Below are 12,112 nucleotides of genomic sequence, written 5' to 3'. Positions count from 1 at the left end.
GGCTGGTCTGTTCAGCTTATGAGCGCAGTAGATCTTGCTCACTGTGCATCTCCTGGTTCCGCTTGTAATACCAATGTCTGACTATTTTGGTGTAGAAGCAGGTGGGGGACAAGCTGGTCAACAGCCACAATCAACAGGTTGGGCAAAAATGTGCTCCTCCTCCCAGGAGGTTAAATTAGTGATTGGGGACTCCTTTTCAGCTTCCCCAGAATAGTGCATGATAACAGAGCCTGGGTCAGGAATGGAAGATTGAATTCCAAAGCCGGATTCTGATCTCTGGCCCTGTGTACATGGGGACACTCAGAAAAGATGTCTTCTGGGAGGATTACGCTACAGCAAAGTAAGACTGCTTCTCTTCTGCATGAGAGCATCCACACAGGGGTTCAATGCGCTTAATTTATGCTCTTGAATCTTACAGCTTCAGTCAATTCTTTTTAACTTTCCTGAGTGTCCCCCTGTAGACCAGTGAGAATCAGCTGTAATTCCACTGAAGCCATCAGATGGACTCTGGAGTTACACCTTTCTTTATATTCCAGTAGTGCTGAGATGCCCCATCTAAAGTCAGGTTTCAGAGTGGTAGCCGTTTGAGTTTGTATCAGCAAAAAGAACGAGGAGTCCTTGTGGCACCTTAGAGACTAACACATTTATTTGAGCACAAGCTTTCGTGGGCTAAAACCCACTTCATCGGATGTATGCAGTGGAAAATGCAATAGGAAGATATAAATACACAGAGGACATGAAAAAAATGGGTGTTGCCATACTAACTATAACGAGAGTAATCAGTTAAGGTGGGCTATTATCAGCAGGAGGAAAAAAAAAACTTTTGTAGTGATAATCAGGATGGCCCATTTCTAACAGTTGACAAGGTGGGAGTAACAATGGGGGGGGGAGGGGAAATTAGCATGGGGAAATAGTTTTTAACTTTATGTAATGACTCATCCACTCCCAGTCTTTATTCAAGCCTAATTTAATGGTGTCAAGTTTGCAAATTAATTCCAATTCTGCAGTTTCTCATTGGAGTCTGTTTTTGACATTTTTTTGTTGGAGTATTGCGACTTTGAGGTCTCATTGTGGTAGGTGGTGTACATACACATAAGAGGAGATAGTCCTTGCCTTGGAGAGCTTACAGCCTAGAGAGAGGAGACTGACAAAGGGTTATTATCCTCATGAACAGATAAGAAAGTGAGGCACAGCGTTTGAGACTCACCCAAGGGCACACTGGAGGTATGTAGCAAAGCCAGGAACTGAACCCAGATCATGGGAGTCCTAATCCAGCACCTTAACCTCAAGGATGGTCTTCTGTCTTGCTAGGTCTCGTTATGACCCCCTTTAGCCACCCTAATCATTTCTTCTCTTTTCAATACAGACCTTGGCATGCTGTCCTGGAGCCAGGGGCGTACACGAGGGGAGGCAAGCAGGGGCCTAGCCCCCCTCCTCCCCCAATAATTGTCAGGGGCACAGAACTCCTCCAGCCCTGGGGCCCATGGTGACTGGGAGAGAACTCCTCTTGGCCCCGGGGCTGTGGGTAGGAAAGCGAGCTCCTGCTGGAGCGGGGGGGAAGGGAGGGAAAACGTGTGTGTCCCCCTCCCCACCCCACCCCAGAGTCAAAGTTATATTTCTGCGCACGCCGCTGCTTGGTGTGGCTCATGACCACTAGTGCGGGACAGACTGTCAAGAAGCAAGGCAACCCCCCCCCCCCCAAAACTGGTTGTACATACTGGAATTAGATTTCACCAACCCAGTAAGAAGCGTGGACTCTTAATACACCACAGCAGTCTTGCCAGGGAGTCAGACAGTCCCCTTGGGCGTTCCAGTCTGCCACACAGGCATGCTGGACTATGTGATTGCTGGTCACTGTACACGAAAAATCACAACAATATCCAGGTGACTCCCCGTGCCAAGGACCAGTCACTTACCCCAGGTCATTTGTACTCAGATCTCTCACCAAAGAACACTGGTAGCCAACCCTGTAATAAACTAACTAAAGATTTATTAGCTAAGAAAAGAAATGGTTACTTACAAGCAGGGCCGGTGCTACCATTTAGGCAAACTAGGCGGTTGCCTAGGGCACCAAGATTTGGGGGCACCAAAGTGGTGCCCCCAATTTGTTAAAAAAAAAAAAAAAAAAAAAAAGTGTTCCTACGCCCCCTCCCTGAGCGCTTGGTTGCCGCTCCAATTCTCCCGCCTCCCAGGCTTGCGGCGCCAATCAGCTGTTTGGCACCGCAAGCCTGGGAGGGGAGGAGAATTAGAACGGGAGCTGCCGTGGGGAGAGGGGCGCCTCAGGGTGGGGAGGGGGCGGGGAGCTGCAGCAGGGCTGGGGGGTGGGGCGCGCGCAAGGTGGAAGTTTTGCCTAGGATGCGAAACTTCCTTGCACCGGCCCTGCTTACAAGGTTAAAGCAGGGAACTCACACACACGAGTTACAGGGTCTTAGATTTAAAAGAAAATAGAAGCTTCTATGACCTTTAGGGCTGACCAATGCCCAGCAACATGGGTACCTCTTGCTTACGTTTGGACAGCTTTGCCCCTCAGAGTCCAGACAGCACAACGATCCAATTTCTCCTTGGCAGGGCTTTTTATCCCCTTCATCCCAAGATCTAAGCTGTTAAGATGGCGTGTATGCACAAGCTTCCCCTTCCTGGAGGGGGTCAGGAATGCAGTCAACATGGTCTCTGCCCTTCAGTGCTACACAATGCCTCATTTCCTTCAACGGGTCATCTTACATAGAAGACCAGGGTTGGAAGGGATCTCAGGAGGTCATCTAGTCCAACTCCCTTGCTCAAAGCAGGACAAAGCCCCAGACAGATTTTTGCCCCAGATCCCTAAATGGCACCCTCAGGGATTGAGCTCACAACTGTGGGTTTAGCAGGCCAATGCTCAAACCACTGAGCGATCCCTCCCCTATACATAGCTCATAGAACTGGTTGTCTGCAGGATGAGCACTTTACCTTAATGGATGCTTCCTTTCCTCTTTGAGTTACACAATTAGAGGTTTACAATGCAAACGCTGCAGTGTAACTATACCATGGGACAGAGATATTATAAGCAGGATTAATACACGCCGCATCCTACAAGCATTCCATAAAGTCTAAACAAACACTAATAACAACTATACTAACCCACAGGGGAGCCAGACTGGTTTCCAGCTGCACGTCTGTCAGTGTTCAGAGGGACCCTGGGCCTTGGCATCAGCTGGCACCTGGTCTGCCAGCATTGCAGACTTCTTGTAGGTTTTAGCCACAGTCCTGCCGTGGTGGTGGGTAGGAGCCGTACCACCCCAGCAGGGGCACCAGGTGATATGTTGTTTGAGGACAGTAGACGGCAGTGTGGCCTAGCGGACTGAACTGAGTCAGGAGACCTGGGTTCTAGCCCCAGCTCTGCTTCAAGCCTGCTAAATGACCTTGGGCAAGTCACTTCACTGCTGGATGTTGATTTTGCCGTCCATAAAATAGAGATGATAACCATCTCCTTGTAAAGTGCTTTGAGGTCTCCAGGTGAAAAGAGCACGGTATTATTACCTTGTCCATACAACGAAAGTGCAGGCAGGAGACACGTTGGCCCTCTGATCTCATCACTTAGCCACAATCTGGATATTTACTTGTTCAGTTCTCACCCCCATTCAGTTAAAACGCTAGCTAGTGGTGGCGGATAGCGGGGTATGCAATCGACTGCTCTTAGATCCCACTGCCACGATGACATTCTGGGGTGCAATCCGGACCAGTGAGGGGCTGTATCACCACTTGCCTTGCAACCTGGGGTCCCTCACAATGTACGCTGCTCTAGCTCCCAACCTGGGTCCCTCACAAACCGTATCCAAGTGTCTGTGTGTAGCTGCAGCCTGCCGTCACACTCTGGTTGCCACCAGCCTTGGTTACCACTTGCAGGATGGTGCCAACACACTATCAAGTCCTGAATTTCCTGCAAAATGTGTGTTCTGCACTGCCCAGACCTCTCCTGGACAGTCCAGATATAGTAGGTCTGTTGCCCCCTAAGGGGATCAATTTAAAGTAGCAAATGATTGTAACAGGAGCTAACCACAATTTCATTTAAACAACACTAGACGAGTTTTGATTAAAGAATAAACAAAGTTTAACTACAAGGGAGGGAGGTTTTAAGTGAGAAAAAGTCTAAAAGCATTAAAGTCAGAAACGGTTACAAGAGAAAAAGATAAAACACTTCCTAGTACTAAAACTTAAACTAGACTTGGTTCAAGGTGAAGTCCCTTACTGCATGTTTCCGGTAACATTGCTGACCAAATTCTCAGGCCAGGATCTGCTCCCGAAATCCAACAGCTGTTTCTATTGTCATCTTAAGTGAAAGGGAGAGAGATGGATAGGGAGAAATAACTTGGGGTAGCTTTGCCCCTCACTTTTATAGTTCAGTCATCCTTGGAAATTTATTTTTGTCCAGATTACCCCTAGGTTAAGTTTATTCCCACTGTGAGGTCTGAGTCAAGGAGTCTGATGGTGAAAGAGGTTCCAGGCTGTTGTTGCTAAGATGCGGATCTGTTTGTTCCTGCCCCCCTTTCCTTCCAAGGAATGGCCCTTCACAGGTGATTGCTCTGGTGATGACACCTGGCTAGAGGAGCCAACTTGTCCGTTGTCTTTGAGAAACAGGTTAATCTCCTCCCCAGACTTCTCTGGTAAACACACTTTAGTCATGAGTTCAGCTTATGTTCATAACTTTACATATAATGTTGCTACATACATTTTATCATGATCTTATTGACCAGCAAATGATTTGCTTTCGAATGACACCTCACGAGGCCTATTTTGTGCAATGGTTACTAAAATGGTATGTGGGGTGTGAAGACAGAGGTGCCTTCAGTCACAACCGCCAAACCTAAAGCATGGGGTTTTGCCATTTGAGCTAGAAATGTAACTCCATTAGCTGGTAGCAGTAGTAAGCTCTTAACTTCTATTTGGACCATGAGAGCGAGGGGGAGGGCGCTGTAGCACAGGGGTGGACAACCTGAGCCTGAGAAGGAGCCAGAATTTACCAATGTACATTGCCAAAGAGCCACAGTAATACATCAGCAGCTCACCCCCCCCCCCCATCAGCTCCCCCCCACACTACTCCCAGCGCCTCCCACCCACCAGCAGCCCCACCGATCAGCCCCTCCCCCTCCCTCCCCGCATCTCCCGATCAGCTGTTTTGTGGTGTGCAGGAGGCTCGGGGGGGGGGAGGGGGAGGAGCGAGGGCACTCCAGGCTCAGGGGAGCGGGTGGGAAGGGGTGGAGTGGGGGCAGGGCCTGTGGCAGAGCCAGGGGTTGAGCAGAGAGCGCCCCCCAAGCATATTGGAAAGTTGGCACCTGTAGTTCCAGCCCCAGAGTCAGTGCCTATACAAGGAGGCGCATATTAACTTCTGAAGAGCCACATGTGGCTTCAGAGCCACAGGTTGGCCACCCCTGCTGTAGCAGGACATTAGCTGGTGTATTACAGTCTTGGGGGAGTTGCATACATACAGCCCATTATTAACACAATTTATGTACACCGAATTCATCATGTAACACCGGGAAATGTAGCCCACTGCTTAATTTTTAATGTCAAACAAAATTTTCTGCCTACATTTTAGGGAACAGGTTTACAATGAGGTAATGATTCCTGTGAACTAACTAGCTGCAGTTGATTCTCACGCACATTTGATGTTGCGTTGTCCTTGAGTCGTTAAACAAATGAGTTTGGTTCCTCCTCTCCCCCTCCCTCCCCCCCGCCCGCGAAAGCTATTGATTATTTCCTTGTCTTTGATTTCAGCAAAAGGTTCCATTTGTTCAACCCACTAAAATACACCAAAGGGGGAAGCATTTGAAATATCTTCTGTGCCTACAAAGCACAACTGCAATGAATTTCAAAGGCGGGGCCGCTCCTACGTGGAGGAGGAAGAGTTTGTCTTGCAAGACCTTGCTGAAATTTATCAGCTTAATTAGGGGATATTTGGTGAGCGGTTAAAAATAATTATTTTGCATACAAGCTGGAAATGACCCAAATTGCCTCATTAACGTTAATTCACTGTAACTCGCACGTAATGAGCAGAGACTGCAGCCCGTGATATACAGACTTACTTTAATGCTAATGTGGTCAGCATTTGTAATGGTAGAATATGAGCCAGTCTATTTGCGCAATGGTACAGAAAGGAGCTGGGGCCTTATCCAGCAAAGTGCTGAGCCCTCCCTCCCATTTAAAGACCCAATTGTGCTGCCATGGAGGCTGATGGCAAAACTCAGATTGGCTTCAGTGAGGAGGGGTCTTGCACTTAGGCTGACCAGATAGCAAGTGTGAAAAATCGGGACCGGGGGGGGGGGGGGGGGAGGGGGTAATAGGAGCCTATATAAGAAGCAGCCCCAAATATCAGGACTGTCCCTATAAAATCAGGACATCTGGTCACCCTACTTGCACTGTGGGAGGGCTGATCCAAGGCATTTGAAGTCCAGAACCCTCTGGCTTCCTTGCTGCAGGACCATGCCCGACGTGAGCAAAAGTGAGGTGCCCAGGGCCACCAGTGGCACTGAGCACCCTGCAGGATCAGACTCCTGATCGCTGCTGCTTATGCTTCAGGTGCCACTTCACGGCAGCAGGTTGAAATGAAGACAAAGTCTGCCTACCACAGCAGTGAACTAAGGGAGGATGTCAAGTATCAGAGGGGTAGCCGTGTTAGTCTGGATCTGTCAAAGCAGCAGAGTCCTGTGGCACCTTATAGACTAACAGACGTATTGGAGCATGAGCTTTTGTGGGTGAATACCCACTTCGCCAGATGCAGGACGACAAAGTGGGTATTCGCCCACGAAAGCTCATGCTCCAATACGTCTGTTAGTCTATAAGGTGCCACAGGAGACTCTGCTGCTTTTTAAGTGAGGATGGTTATAGCTAATCCCATCCTCGACTGATCTATGTTCAGATCTGCAATGGGGAGTGCTAGGGCAGAGTTTACCCCTAGAGGATTGTCCACACTAGTCTTTCTGCGCATTCCTATCATTGCACTTGGATCAGTGCAGATGAGTGCTAGTGTAGACCAGCAGGCCAAGTGGCTGCTGGTGTTTTAATTGTCTAGCCTTGGCTGGCCTGACTTTCATTGGTGCTATCACCGCTAGAGCTGCAATGATACTAGTTAGGGTGGGAGATGGACTGGAGTCTCCAGTCCATTATGCCTCCCTAGACTAAGGAACTATGCTCACTTACATCAGTGGAGGCTCTAGCCCCATACTTTTGCTATTGTCACAAATTAAAGGTCATCTGATCATCACTTGGGCCAGGAGCATCATAGAGACAGATTAATAACATACTGTAGGTATCGAGCTGCAACAACAGCACGAACCAATGTTGCAGAGTCTAAATAATGATGGGTGAAGTTCAAAACGTTCAATCCAGAGCAACCTAATGTACTATCTAAAAAATCATGTCCGCTATCAAGAAGGCTTAACCTAGGATGATGTACATGACGATGCTCCATAGAGATGGACAGAAGCACTGTGCTGTATATGAAATGCCATGGGTCTTGTTAAAATGAACTACTCCACAAATGCAGAGGGTTTTCATCTCTAGCTCACACCGTCCTTTGCAAGGGTGTGGAAGCATCATCTCCATTTTACAGCACAGGGGCTGGAACTCAGGGTGCTGCCGCACCCCCTGGCTGGAAGTGGTTTCCATCACATACAGGGTTTACAGTTTGGTTCAATGGCTCTCAGCCCCCCTGTTTTACAGATCAGGTAATGGAGGCACAAAAATGTAAACAGTATCTCGACACCTCACTGGAGATAGGGGCCTTCGCTGTGTTAGGTGTGGTATGTATACATTGTAAGAGACATGCCTCAAAGAATAGGCAAGACCAATGGAGTATTACCCCATTTTACAGATGGGGAAGTGAGGCAAAGACAGCAGCCACCCAAGGAGTCTGTGGCAGAGTCAGGAACTGAACCCACATCTCCTGAGACACAGTCCAGCCCCTTTACCACAAAACCTTCCTTTGCCTCCTTGCTGGAGACAACAGAGTCAGTTCCACACAGTGTAAGGAATGGATCCCAAATCTCTTGCCTCCCAGCCTGTCCTCAATCCACTAGGCGACAGCTGACCCCTAATGGTGAAACGTCAAACTACAGTCAAATTTCCAAATCACGTTTGCCATTTCAGTTCCTGGCCATTTTACCCTAATAACGTAACCCAGTATGTTGCAATAATGGCTGTAAAGAAGAGTGTAAAAGGCTTAGCAAGCCCTCCTCTTATCGGAGCAAGCTTTGTTCTTGCTGGGTCAGCTCGCTCCCGGGGGTTAATTCCATCTGGGCTTTCTCAAGGAATCCAGGGAAGCCGTTTTCAGCAGGGAGTAGTTGCTTTATCTCAGCCTTCTTAACAAAATATGATCAAAACCCTTGCAGATTCTTCCTTCAAAGTCTGTGCGAGCAAAATAGGCCCCCTCCCCAAGTCTGTCTCTTGCACCAGTAACAAGATCTTCCTGGCTCTTACCTCACATCCTCAGCAATAAAGGGCTCCCACCGGTCTCCCCTCCTGTCCGCTTGGGTTTTCTAGGGCAGTCCCTCTTCGTAGTAGCTCTACTACTAATCCATTGGGGGCCGAGCCCAAGCCCCCTCAGCTTTCTGGAGGGTGATGCAGTTTCTGGTCTCTGTTTCCTGCTGCCCTCTTTTAAAGGTCAACTCATTAAGGTCCAGCTCTCTCTCAGATGCAGTGGATGGGGCTAATCAGACAGACAGCTCCAGGCCTCTGACCCCAGTGGAATGATCTCCCTTGTATCTTTACAAAGAAGAAGAGGAAAATTAAACCAACATCAGATCTATCTATCTAGATGTATCTAAATGACAGCACACAGTGAAAAGCAAACAGGAAGGCATTTCAACGTACTAACGATACATAATGTACTAATGATACTGTGTTAGCTGACATTTTTGTATAAATATGTTTATCTATTAACAAGGGGCTAATTTGCAGAGTAGAAGGAAACAAGTGATTTCCAAAAGGCGAAACATGGCTATTAGCACAAAAACAATGAAAATGTCACAACTGATTGGGGGGGGGGGTGAACTGAAAATTACAGCCCTAGATGATCAACACACCCAACTGATTACATTCCAAGCCCTCTGCCATTCTAATCATTCCTGCAGGAATTATCTTCTAAGAACAGGCACCGCATCTTTCTGGCCTTTACTCCCTAGCTACCCATTTATTTTATCAAATAATGCCACCTTGTGCTTCGGCATAGGAGGAGCCTCTTGGTTCATGCGAATTCCAAGAAGGTGACTCTTTCTTTCCTTCTTTCCCCACATGGGATTTGTAAATTTCATCCAGCAAAACATCCAGGGTGAAAGTCTCTCCTGTGTCAGAGGCCAGCACATGAACATGTGCATTGCTTAAGCACTCTGCAGAGAAGTGAATTTAACCACAACCAAGAATAGAACTGGTTGAAAAATGTCCAGTGGAACATTTTTCCGATGGAAAATGCTGATTCATCAAAATCAAAACGTTGCCCGGGAGCACGTCCATTTGGACAAAGTTTCATTTAGGAAAAAAGTCCATTCCTGAGGCAGTATGGTTACATACTGCCCTTTGCAACATGCCAGTCCATTCCTTAGGGTAATGTTTTCATCCCCAGTGAGCAAGCCACTGACCTACAGGCTGAAATGGCTTTTTATTACAGATTGAGGGAAACAGCAAGAAAGAACAAAAGTAATGTCTCCCAGAGAGACCACTATGTGTGCGTCTCTCCTCTGTAACCACTGGGCAACAAAATGCTGGCTACCTCCGCAGCTAGTACTCTTAGAAACTTAAAAGTTGCATGACACAGAAATCAAACATAACTATGTTTTCATGGAGGGTAGGTCAGTCAATGGCTATTAGTCAAGATGGTCAGAGCTACAACCCCATGCTCTGGGTGTCCCTAGCCTCTGATTGCCAGAGGCTGGGCATGGATGACAGGGGATGGATCACTCCATGATTGCCTGTTCTGTTCATTCCTTCTGAAGCACCTGGCATTAGCCACTGTCAGAAGACAGGATATTGGCTAGATGGGCCATTGGTCTGACCAAGCATGGCCATTCTTATGTTATTTTCAAGCTACACATATCACACTTAGATGCATAAATCTATGTCTGAATTAAAAAAATTCCATTTACATTTAGAGTCTATTTATGTCCTGTAAGGAACAGTCCTGTGCTGTCAGAAAGACATTTGATATCAAAGGTCTCTTTCATCTCCAACGTCTGTTTCCATTTCTTTGCACATGTCATTTTGCACCTCATTGCCCCTAACTGAGTGGTTTTGAAAATCCACCCCATTGAGCTATTACTCTACCGTAGAACTTATTTCTTTTCACATTGTGGCTAATAACCTTCTGTCTATAAATAATTGTGATGTCATGAGGGCACCTGCAGGCAGCACGGACAGCTGTTGAATTACTGTTGTATTTTCCTGATTTCTATTACATTGCTTTTTTCCTCTCCCACATTCACCCTAAAAAAGCCAAAGTCCCTTTGGACTGTATGGTTAAGTGGCACTCTTCCTTCCCATACAGTACTGAGCCAACGCCACAACATCTTGGTAGAGGGCACTGTGCTGCTATAGGTGGCATCTTTAGGATGAGGCATGAAACCAAGATCCTGACTGCTCTTGTTCACTAAAAAAAAAAAAAAAAAAAAAAATCTCATGGCAATTTTCTCTAGAGAAGGAATGTTAAAACAGGTTACCTGGCCAAATTCCAGCATAGGTCATTTATACTCCGTTAACCTAAATCCCACGTGTCATGTTAGTTGGATATGGTATTCTTGGTCCTAAACGAACATGTTCTGTTAAATCATTGCTGTGTTTTACCCCAGAAATAGCTGCATTTTAATGGTGAGCAGCTGTATATTCATGTGCAAAAACAGTTCGTTTTTGCATATATAGCATTGACGCCTTTCTGCCAAGAAGTAGCAGATCTCAGGCTGGGGTGGGCAGGGGCTGTAGTTTGCTTTTCCATTAGAAGAGACTCAGCAATTGAAGTCTGGGGATTTTCTTAGTGTGACATATTTATCTACACCGGTTCCTGAACAAAGGAGGTCACCAACAGGATATAGACGATCCTCTCTGTAATGGGGTTGGCACCTGATCTCACAAATGCCCCCTCTGGTTAGGTGTGTCCACGGTCTTTAAACCAGTCCAGCCCTGGTATAGGGCTGTATCCTCAGGACTTCCTCCCTGGACACACTATCTTCCTGTGGCCCTCCCCAGGCTTAGTCCCTACTCAGCCCCTGCAGCCAGCCAGGAGCTCCTTCATTGCTCATCCGGTCCCCACTAGCAAACTGTCTTTGGCTCAGTCCTAGCAACCAGCCAGGAGCCTCTTACTCCCCTGGTCCCTACCCCCACATAGCTGTCCATGATCCTGCTGCTCTTCCAGCCAACGACACAGCTTCTCCAGCTCCAAGCAGCTACTAAGTGCTGCTCTGTTCTGCAGCTCCTTTTTATAGTGCCCTCCTGGCCCTCTGATTGGTTGCTTCCTCACAACCACTCTAGGCCACTTGGAGGACCTCTCCACTGCTCCTTTCCTGGGATGGGTGTGGCAGAACCCTGAGGCCTCCAGCAGGGGGCCTTTGGGCCTAGTCCACCCCTTCACACTCCTCCCCTCCCCAATAGGATTGGGGTGGTAGTTCTACTACTGTCTCTTGTCCCAGTTTAGCAGATTCTTTCCCCAATCTCTCTATCTCGAGAGAGTGTTTTTCTCTAGCTTTTTGCCCCCTTTAGTCAGGGTCTACTCTCCCAGGTCTCTCTTACCTGGAGAGCATTTAAGAGACCTTTCAGTTCACCTTCACCTCCTGGACTTCAGCGCCTCTGCATGCCACAGCTTGTCCATCCCGGTATGAGGAGCCTCCACTTCCTCTCAAGGTCATATACTAACTGGAGCAGGTTCTTTTTCTCCTCCTTAGCGAACTGGAGATCCGTGGCCAGCTGCTCTCTCTGGCACTGCTGACATCTTTTCTTTTAACTATTGGCATGTATACAAAGGTAGAATCTCAGGGGTCCAGGATGCTCCAAACAAAGACTGACAGAGGCTGCATTGAGAGTAGGGAAGTGATCCCAGGGTAACAACTGGTGGTCTGAAAACTCCAGGCTATGATTCCATTTAGGGCTCTGGACCGGA

At 47.6% G+C, this 12,112-nt stretch overlaps 1 long non-coding RNA gene across 1 annotated transcript; it reads right to left on the bottom strand.

Moving 5' to 3' along the window:
- Nucleotides 1–8,298: 8,298 nt before the first annotated feature.
- On the bottom strand, nucleotides 8,299–11,646 carry LOC135984042 (uncharacterized). The gene is made up of 3 exons (XR_010601974.1): nucleotides 11,335–11,646; nucleotides 10,683–10,766; nucleotides 8,299–8,736 (listed from the first exon to the last, which is right to left on the bottom strand). It is a non-coding gene; the product is annotated as an uncharacterized LOC135984042 (long non-coding RNA).
- Nucleotides 11,647–12,112: the final 466 nt, after the last annotated feature.

This window comes from Chrysemys picta, chromosome 1, assembly GCF_011386835.1.
Source record: "Chrysemys picta bellii isolate R12L10 chromosome 1, ASM1138683v2, whole genome shotgun sequence".
In the NCBI taxonomy this organism is placed as follows: Eukaryota; Metazoa; Chordata; order Testudines; family Emydidae; genus Chrysemys; species Chrysemys picta.
The sequence above is the reverse complement of the archived record's forward strand: the minus strand, read 5'-3'. Positions and strand labels throughout refer to the sequence as shown.